An 11,335-nucleotide genomic window follows, 5' to 3' on the forward strand; every position below is an offset into this window, starting at 1 on the left:
TGATAACAGTGGAACCCACAAAAAGGTTCTATATAGAACCATCTGCAGTACATTCTCCATGAATCTGAAGAACTCTTTCACAATGCAAAGAAATTCATATAGAATATGTTGTATATGATTCTGAATAGTACCAAAAAGGGTTCTTCTGTTGTTACAGTTTTAAGCTTCTAACAATAGAAGAACCCATTTTGGCACCATATAGAGCCATTTTAACCAAAGTTCTATATTGAACCATCTACAGTACATTCTCCATAAATCTGAAGAACCCTTTCACAATGCAACAAACCTTTTATTCATGCACAGTGTTCTTTGAGTGTTCATGGTTCTATATATACATTTTTCTTTACTAAAGAACCCTTGAAGAACCATCTGTTTAAGTGTATATACTATGCATCCAAATCAAGAACACTATATTCTTAAAAAAGCTCTTAAGTAAAGAAAATGGTTCTATATAGAACCATGAACACTCAAAGAACCATGTACATGCTTAAAGGGTTCTGTGCATCATGAAATGGTTCTTTAGGTTATTGGAGAATGTGTTACATATGGTTCTATGTATATTATGTCAAGCTTGTAACAATAGAAGAATCCTTTCTGATACATTATAAAGCCCTTTTCAGAAAGGTTCCATATAGAACCATATGCAACATAATCAGCCTGAAGAACTATTTCCACCATGCAAAGAACCATTTAAGCATGTAAATTGTTCTTTGAGTGTTTGTGTTCTATATAGAACCATTTGTCTTTACTAAAGAACGCTTGAAGATCCATCTTTTTAAGAGTGTAGGAGCTTTTATTGTTAAGAATGTAGAAACATTTTTTTACTTTCAGTAAAGTTTCAGTAAAATGTTAAAGCTTGGTCCTTCTTCAATAACCATTCAAGTCAAACAAAAGTAGAGTCGACTCAATTTCATATTCAATGTTCTGAGGTTGAATCCATGACTTTTGAAAATGTGTTTCGAAAGTCCAAGACCTTTTGGGCCCTTTCCTGTCAGGCCAACCCTGCCCTTGGTGAAAGCATCAGGGCCTGTAAATTTGCACGAGAACATGTTTGGATACAAAAAGTATTTCCACAGATTTTGTGTCAGCTTGCCAAGACAACAAAGGGACTGAGAAAGGTAGCCCCAGGACAGCACTCTCTTGTTTGAGTAGAGTACACATAGTACACGTTTTCAGCTTCAACATGTCCCAGAGCAGAGCTATCTGAGAGGGTGTAAGATTGAAATCAAGATGAAGTGTTTGGCTTCCTCCATGATAATTACTTTACTGTGGCTTGAGATCTTTTAAATGCAGAGTGAAAGTGTGCGAAGATCACTACCAAAACACAAGCACTCCCTCCACCAGATCAAATTATATGGAACTGTGCACAGATTTTCTCATTACAGAGAGATTAATATAGCTGGGTTTTTATTCCCTGATTCACAAACATTCCTCCACATACAGTTTTGTTTGTTTGAGATTGCTTGTTTCTGCAGCAATAGGAGAAATGGTTCTAGTTCAATGGCTCTACAGTACTAAATCTTTTTGGAGGTACCATGTCCGTTTGACATTCATATTGACTTGTGTCATGTTCTCACTCTTCCAATCCCAGATATACCCGGCATATTTTATTGTTTTTGAAAAGATTCTGAAAGCAGCACTATGCAATCTTGCAATCTCTAAAAAGGTTTTTGACTTTTAAACTTGTTAAACATCACAATGTTTTATATTTTAGCTGCTACACAGCAACCACTCACTAGCTATAGCTACTATTTAATTTGGTCATATTAAAACCTTGACTCCATGTTTTTCTTAGATTTTTTTGCATGATATAAAAAAGCAATTGTTTTTACATTGTGTATACAAAGCCAGATGACTATAATATAAATGGTCCAAACTGGCTTGGAATAAAATCTCGTAACATTAACATACATCAAAGTTAAGAGTGTTTTTTTTTTCTTCTCTTAGAAAGCTACTGTTTTGGGAATATGAAGTTTTGTTTTGATAGCAATTATATGATATTGGTGTCCTAAGGAGAAGGGCCTGCCCAAAGTTAGACCCTTGAGCCAAAGATGGCCCAGAGGGACATTTGATTTGACCCACCAGAAGACTGTCCATCCCTCATCACTCAAAGACAGAACAATTTTTCATACACATAAATTCTTGTTTTTCTTTTCAAAGATTTTCACAACAAAACACATTAACACTAATATAGTTCAATGTGAAAAAATAAGACTTAAATCTATGACCCTGAACAGCACACAGCTGTCACTACCTGCAACACAGATGTAACAACACATGTCTTCGCTGTCCAAGGAAAAACAAGTATCCTCAAAACAGTAAGTTTATAGGAGAGGGCAAAAACTTTGCTAACTTTTCTTGCTAATTACAGAAATAGACTATGGTTTTAACAGGCAGTAACAAACAGACAAAGGAGACTTATGGACAGCTAGAGTGAAAAACATGTTTTTAGAGAGTTTAAAGATAAAAATGTTGGCTTCATGTATACGGTCCAATCCCCGTGCCCCTTCCACTTAGTCCTTAGCCCTCTGTTTTCTATGTTCACGGCTAGGGGTAGAGTGTCCCGGTTCTTCTTGAGATGGAGGGGTAGTGTTAATCCAAATGGATTGTTATGAGAAAAAAAAACAAAAAAAACACAAAATGTAAGTATTTTCTCCATTATAAAATTAAGATAACCAATGTATTATCTTAGTTTTATGAGTATTATGTAATTATTATGTTCCTTTTCTTCATGATAAGCATAAAATTTCACTAGTAGTTGCTGATCTCTTGGTAGCTAGCTAGGTAAATTTCCAGCAGTACTGATGCCTGAAGTGCCAGAATGTAACTGCTGCTCCATTTAAGGTGGGACAGGAAAATTCGAATGAGAAGCTGGTGAATAGCTGATAAATAATAAATAATTATTGCAATAAATAATTATCGCATCCCCCCTCTATGAAAGCGTATGATGCCCTAAATTTAACTAAAGATCAGCGAGGTTGCTGAACTTTACCCTTCTCTGCCATCACTGTAGACTGGCAGGGTCGCCTACAGAGCACAGCTGGTAGCCTGTTAATGAAGTAATGTTCTTTTTTATTTGAAGGTTGTCGCACTTCATAGAGGAAGATTTCAACCACTATCCCTTGTAACTCAGTTCCAAGGGGCAAGGTGGCACTCAAAAACAAGGGGTAGGGAAAAATAAGAAATGGGATTGGGCCTAAGTAACTATCACAGTATTTAAAGAATACAACATTTAGCATTATGAAAGCACACATGCTCCAAATTTTCCCACACATAGTGCACAACATGCAAAATCATAACGCTAACAGGCTACAAGCAGTTTTGTCTTTTTGTCCTTTAGCCCACCACAACCATTACACAAGACAGAAGGTTTGGCACCCCTGCTCTAGAAGCTTACTCAGTAAAATCACCATCCAGTATGATGGGTATGTACAAGCGCCATCTGCAACGCATGGCCAAGTTGTTCAGGAAATGTCTTTGAAATGAAAGCTTGCAAGCCCTTTTCTCCCCTGAACAGCCAATACAACAACATAGATGCATAGTGGAGTGGAAAATTAGCACTCTCCTCTGCAGTGCATGGCTTTCAAACACCTTTGGCAGCATTCATATGTGTGAATGTGTGACCTGTATGATGGCAATTACACTGAAAACCAGGAACAACTAAATAAGAAAGATTAAAGCCATGAGAGAAAAAATCTCAAGGACAGAAATCGAAGAAAAGCTGACTTGTTCCTCTCCAGATAGGTTCCTCAGAATTACACATGTAGGTATGAAAATAGACCCAAATGGGAGGTGCTAATGAGAGAGAGAGGGAAAGAACGCACAAGGTCATCTTGGTAAGAGTCAAAAATTTCATTGCTGTGGGGCACAAGAGACAGAACTTTTTGTTTTAGCAGACTGCCCATCAAATAAGCATAATTACCATCAGAATGCATATGGTGTTCATGGACTCCTGAAGGCGATCGGCTACACTCGAATTAGCAGCCACGATAAATCACCATTAATTAGCTAATAAAAGCCAGCAGGTGGTTGGGAGCCCACAGCCATTCCCTGGTTGTTTGAATTATGTATATTACACGGTTGCAGCAGTGATAAAGTAAATGAGAGAGGGGTAACAACAGACAGGAATCAGGGAGGCCCTTGTGTGTGCAGAGGGGGGATAATATTCACCTCAAATCTCCTGCAATTCCCAGAATTCCACCCACAGGACTACAAGTCCCTTTGACCCCTTCTCAAGTAATGGAGCTTGGAGGGCTCATGGGCACTTGGCTTATTTGGGCAGTGATTAAAGATGCTGGCTGTTAAAGTCAGGCCATCATAGCAAATTATTTTGCATCATAGCAAATTATTTTCATTGACAGATGGAGTAAATGGAATAGAATTTAAAGTATCATTGCAAAATGCTGTATGTCCATTTGTAACAATTTTGGATATATCACGTTTTTGAAAGGAATTACAACTGGTATACACAGTTCAACACATTTTAATTTCTCTAATAAATGTGGTATTAATTATAACATAGCATGATATGATATTTCTTGTACGTGAACAGCCACATCTCAAAATGTACACTCAATGAGCGCTTTATTAGTTCACCTACACATTCCTACTATTATCTAATCAGCCAATTATGTGGCAGGACTAGAAAAACATACCCTGGTCTGATGAAACAATTTCTTCTGAGGCACACAGATAGTAGGGGCACAATTTGGAACCAACAGCATGAATGCATGGATCCAGCTTTCCTTGTGTCGACAGTCTAGGCTGGTGGAGGTGGTGTAATGGTGTGAGGAATGTTTTCTTGGCACACTTTGGGCCAATTAACACCAATCATCACTTGAATGCCACAGTGTATTTGAGTATTGTTGCTGACCATGTGTATCCATTGATAGCCATAATTTACCCATCTTCTAATGGCTACTTCCACACTATGATACCACACCATGTTCCAAAGCAAAAGTCATCTCAAACTGGTTTCATCAACATGACAATGCATTCAGTTCTTCAGTGGCCTTCCCAGCCACCAGATTTGAATCTAATAAATCACAAGCAATCATGTCAACATGGACCAGAATCTCAAAGGAATGTTTCTGACAACTTGTGGAATCCATGCAAAGTTGTCATATTGTGATGGACTACGGAAAAACAAGCATTGTTTCTTTTGAACCAAATGAAATGGCGACTAGTGCTTAACTTGACTAGAGATATGAACTAACAAGCTTAAAAGAGGTCAATTTTGATATCAAGTTGACTTTAATCTGGTAGTAAATGATTCTCTACACTCTACACTACAAAAGTATAGGCACTAAAGTAAGTCCAACATAAAGCAACATAGCTTTATGTTGGATTCTGCTTTCATCATAGCAGAGTGACACACTTATTCACTGGACACTGTGACAGATGTTAAAATCTGAGGGTGTCTGATAGACTTATTTCCTTTGTGTGTCATAAATGAAGCTCAAATGGTGAAGCTGAGGTTATTGCTGTGAGGCACTTTACCATAGTGTCACTACTACAGTGTACCAACTTCCATAATTTATGTTATCACCGCTAAGATAGTATCCATCTTCAAATGGCAAAAAACTCTGAGGAACCATTCAAAAAGTAAATGGTTTTATATTTAAAGGGGGTCTAAATCCTCAAGACCCCTTTAGTATGAAGACTTTAAGGCTTACTGTACTTCAACCCAATAGTTCAAAACATCTGCCAATCTGGACATCTTAATATAACAGTTAAAAACAGAAGAAGCCAAATAGAGCTTCCAGTTCTGGAACTATTCTGATTTAACCCTCTTAGGTCTATAAACCATGAAACATTTCTTCTTAGATTTGGGTTATTTCTAGCCCAAAACTTATTGAAACAAGTGAAGAAACTCTGTAGAAGGTGTAGATTCTAAACTTTCAATTTGATTAACAATTGTTGTGCATATAGTAATGATTTATGGAAAGAAACACATCTTTGACATTTTTTTGCCATGTTTCTATCATATCTTGGCATCACCACAGACAAAAAAGATTCCAATTCATCAATGTAGAATATAAAATGATAATGTATCTCATTATGTAACTACCTATGTAATTAACTATGTAATTACATAATTTTACCTAAATTACATAGCCATACCCCTTTAGGCTTTTAAATGCTAACACAAAATGATTGTCATAACTGTAAAAGACTATGAGTTAGCTAATTTAGCTAATTAAAAGCACACAAGCACTACACTCAGTGAATAAAAACTCAGTTTACAGTGATGGCAGCAAACTGGCCTGGGTTAATTCAGTCAGCAAATACCACCACTACTTCATAAATATTAATGAACATAGCTAATATCATTAATTTGGACAACTCAAATAGTAGTGTTAATGTTGCTAAAAGAACGACGAGGCTGAACAGAGGCGTGCACCAACTCCCCAGGGACTCAACCGCACCATGCAGGTGGAACTTGGAGACTTCTCCTGCTGTTAACATATTAGAGGAAGAAAGAAGAGCTTACCTCCAAGTGCTGCACAGTGGGCTCCAACTGCATTTCGCTCTTATTATTAATGACTGCAGGATTCTGCTGAGGCCATGCCCTGAAATAAATCACTATTTGTTTCATATTAAGGTCTGATTAGATGACAAAAAATCTCAAAAGCATGCCAGCTTTTGCTTTAAATGCTTGTTTACAGTGGTTCTGTTTGAGCTTCTTCTTGTTGAGCGTCGCACTTTTTTGGAACACATCTATAATCTTACAACATCTAATCATATTTTGAAGCTGAAAACGGAAGACAGCAGAGTTTTTATTTTCCAACACATGCCTACACTTTATATCAGTGAGATGAAATTCGAAACCACCCCTGTCGCCAAGATAAAGTAATGCACGACTACTCTGCCATTTCCTCACAAACAAGAACAACAAAAAAAAAGGCTGATACCAAGATCTTTTTTTCCACTCCTCAGAAAATGGGTCCTTTTCTTGGGGATTCATGTCCTCAGGCACTTACTTGGCATCAAGTAAAAGAAGTAGCGACATACGTTCGTGCAAGTGGGCCATGGCAGCAGATGGAACGCTGATTGCTCTGTTGTTTGCAGCTGTTTATGTCCCTTTATGTGACTCACAAGAGTACGAAAGCGAGCCAGTGTCACGCCCCAGTGCAAAAACTATTTGTGGCCCTCATAATAATGTAGGCCAAGGTGTCTGAATAATAATGGAGGTTAGGCTGCGGCGAACCTCTTAAGCATATCGCGACACTGGCATTTTGGAAAAAGGAGAAATTCTGGATAGTGATCTAGGGATTTCAGCCAATTATGTAAAAATGTCTGATTAGCTGTCTGCTAATGTACTGAATACCTAAAGATTCTTGAAATATTGTGAACCAGCATGTTGATTGAATAAAAGAAAATGAGTCATATGTCTGTAGACATGTGTATAAATTATACACCTTGGCTTGCTTATGGCATTTTCTTTCTTAAAGCCATTCATGTTGTGAGTGAAGTGAATGCTAAACATTGTGTAATTTAAACTGTGACTATTTGATTAATAATTCTGGTCATCATGTGCTCCATAAGGAAAACTTCTGCATTTGGTTACAACTCTAAATCCTGGAAAAAACAAACAAACAAACAAACAAAAAAACTGGAAAAGCAAAGATCAATTGAACACAAACTGCTAAGAAATAATTCTGGTTGTTTGGCAACACACAAGATTCATTCTGACCGCAATACAACAACATCAGCAACATCAGCACAGCCTACAGCTAGCAAATAATCCAAACAGTAATCAACATTGAGAAAGACAGTTTGGAGGCCCAGGCTTTAATAGTGAGGGAGTAATTCAATAAAATGCACACGGGTGAAACCCACTTTGCTGAGATAGTAGAATAAGTACTATTGTACTTATTCTATTTATTTGCCATCTCAGGTTTTAAAAATATTACATTTATAGATGTCAAACTATATGATGTGTGTAAATATGTATTGATATACATGACTATGAAAAAGTCAGAGACCGCCCTTCTTTTATTCATTTCCAGTCAAAATGATCATTAAGCACAAGTTATTCATCTTTCAGGAGATATAAGATAGGATTAGATATAAGATAATCCACATGCATCAGGAAGGGAAATAAGAACAAAAAGATGGTTCTTTGAGGGTTCTTAAAGATACTGATTAAATAAGGAATCATGACCACTCAAAGAACTATTTGCATGCCCTTTTTGAACTATTTAGAACCCCTTTTCAAAAAGGACCTGTACAGAACCATATGCAACACATTCACCATCAATCACCATTTAATGATGCAAAGGGCCTCCTAACAGAATGAAAAAGACCCAGTAGACCACCAAAACAATCACTTTCATCTTTGAGAGAAAATTAAGCTCCACTCTTGCTTCAGGTCTGAAAAAACACAAATGTTTCTGTCCACCGTGAGAAGAAACCTCAACGCTTTGAGTCTGAAAGGATGTGTAGCTGTCAAGAAGGCCTTAAAGAGAAAAGGAAACAGACAATATAGAAGAAAATTAAAGAAGCTGCTGGTTCTCAGAACAATAAACTGACCTCTCCATAGTCTGGACTTCAACATCACTGAATGTGTTTGGGATTTTTGGATAATGAGAAGCAACCAACTTCCAAGATTGAACTTTGGAGGCGTGCAAAAATATTCCTACAGATTTCTTCAAAAAACTGAAAGCAAGGACACAATAAACGGCAAAAATGTTGATATTTATTTGTTGAGATTTATTTGTTGAGGTTTCTGTGTGATTTACAGTTAAATACATTTTCTATTTTCTTCCTGACATTGAAAAATGAATGATTTGTTCTTAATGTCCATTTTAACTGGAAATTAAATAAATAAGGGGTGATCTCTGACCGTTGGCTTTTGCACATAACTGTAGATGTTACTATTTATGAATTAAGTCTCTTTTTAAATTGAGTCTATTTTTTGTACACACCAATTTCATTAAATATTCAATGTAATTTAATAAACAAATCACAGATGGATTCGGAAAGGCACTTTGATATCCCATCTGTATAATGCCTCTAAATCTTTCAAAGCTAACTACCTCCTATCTCCTTCTAAATCAAGAGACCCTCAATGCTCTTCATTTTCTTATTCCTTCTTCTGAGTCTTATTACAAATGTTTGCAGTAGCTGGAGCACTTTAAGCTGATTACGCTGTTAATCTGCAATGCTCTGTCTTCTCCTTTCACACTATTTACTTTGTTGCAGTCCAGAGAGCTGATGCTGTGCCAGCAGATGAGAGTGGAGGTTCTCTGTGCATTGCACTTGTTGCGTAATGCTGTCTCTTGAGCGCTCCCTCATCATGACTGACAAATTCATTGCTGCCCGCTGAACAGCTCCCCCGACATCCCTAGCGTAATTACATCTGTGCAGGGCCACTGCAACTGCACTCCAATAAATACAAGAAAGTCTTTTCCCCCTCATCGTGCCTCCGCGATGGTGTGTAATAATGTGCATATTGAAAATTGAGCCAAAATGTGCCATTCCTTCGTGAAAAATCTGTCACACTATACGCTGATGAGTAGTGATATTAAAAGCAAGGCACACAGGCTAGTACAAATGAAATATGCTTCGCTTTTTACCTCTCAGCAACATGTGGACAGATTTTTGACAAATGGCACATTTTCTACTCAATTATCCATGCACATTGAGATATTAATACATGTCCAGTGCCATATATTATTCTATATTCACTTTATTTGAAGGCTACCTACATAGGAACTCCATAAGCATTGAAAAACACATTTATGAAGCAATGGTTGAACAGCTTATGGCAAGATGACATAAGATGTTTTATGAAGTAGACGACTTTGCATTGATATAAAAGGCTGTAAACTAAAGTGACAATTGTTCCATTTATAGCATTGTTACAAAGCACCATTCCTAAGAAACATATAAGGCAGGGGCCTGGTTAAGAATCCAATTTATCAGTACGATACAGTCATACGCAAAAGTTTAAATACACAGGTCAAACTACTTGTTTTGTTCACTTTCTTGTTGAAAATGGTTCAACACATACTCTACAGGGAATAAACTTAAGTTTTTTGCAAACTTTACTGCACATATTGTGTTTATTGGCTATTATTTAACATATTGCAAAAAAAAATATTTTTCCCAGTATATTAAATTTAACAAATAAACAATGTTGTTTTCTCTGTAGAAGATGAGTTTATTTTCTCTTGAAGAATCAATAAAACATCATTTGACTGTGGTGCCTAAACTTTTGTGTGTGACTGTGTACTTCTATTGAGTTAAAGAACAACATTACAGTTTCTATTGTGAATGTTTTTCAGTGCAGCCTCATATGTCTCTGTAGTAGAACATGTTAAAATAATACATTGATATAGACTTGATGTAGATTTTGAATATAATAATTTTGTATGAGTCATCAAGTTGAAATACAGACATAGAACTTCCACTTTTACTGGAGTAATACTTTACTTCAGTGCTGATGTTTTGTAGAAGAAGAAGTAATTTTAAAATCAGTAAAGTAATTTTGTGCCATTTCTTTTGATCCATTCATCATGACACACAATATAAAGGACAACATGCATTTTCATTGTCAGAAACTGAAAAATGGCAAAAGTGTAGATAGAAGGTTTTGTACTGACAGCAGCGATATTCATGTTTATATGGGGTGAATGTACTTGAAAATGATCACTTATGTTTGAGGCCATAGAACTGATTAATGGAGTGCTTAACTGCCTTAAAGTTCCATTAGCTGTGAACGATGCTTCATAAGAGTGTTATAAATGGGACAAATATCTGTCCCTTTAGTTTAAGCCCCCTTATGTCAATACAGTGTCATTTACCTGACAGAACACGTCATCTCACAATTACCGGCATAAGCTGTTCATAAATAGTCAACTGTTGCTTTATAAACGTGTTATTCAACATTTGTGCATGTGCTATTAATAAAGTTCCAATGGAGAGCCTCAAATAAAGTCTTCTTCTTCTTCTTCTTCTTCTTCTTATTATTATTATTATTATTATTATTATTATTATTATTATTATTACCATCAGTGTAAAAGCTGTTTCAGACAGGGCAGTGATGTGGCTCCTCAGGCTACAGTTAGTGATTGGTGGCACATTTTGCTTTTGTATTCTATAGTCAGCGTTTCCGTGGTGTGTGATTAGTGAGCAGAGCGAGTGGAAACACAAGCAGAGGAGAGGGGGAACTCTGCCTAATGGGGGAAGCAGGTGAAGTTCCTGTGAGCATCTCATTAGTGGAGTGAGCTATCAGGCAGAGTGAAATCTCTCTAAACAGGAGTCTTCTCCACTTCTTCCGTTCTTTTTGTACATAAATAAAACACCAGAGCATGTAAAAGGAGGTGAA

The sequence above is a fragment of the Colossoma macropomum genome, unplaced genomic scaffold (genome assembly GCF_904425465.1).
Source record: "Colossoma macropomum unplaced genomic scaffold, Colossoma_macropomum, whole genome shotgun sequence".
NCBI classification, from domain to species: Eukaryota; Metazoa; Chordata; class Actinopteri; order Characiformes; family Serrasalmidae; genus Colossoma; species Colossoma macropomum.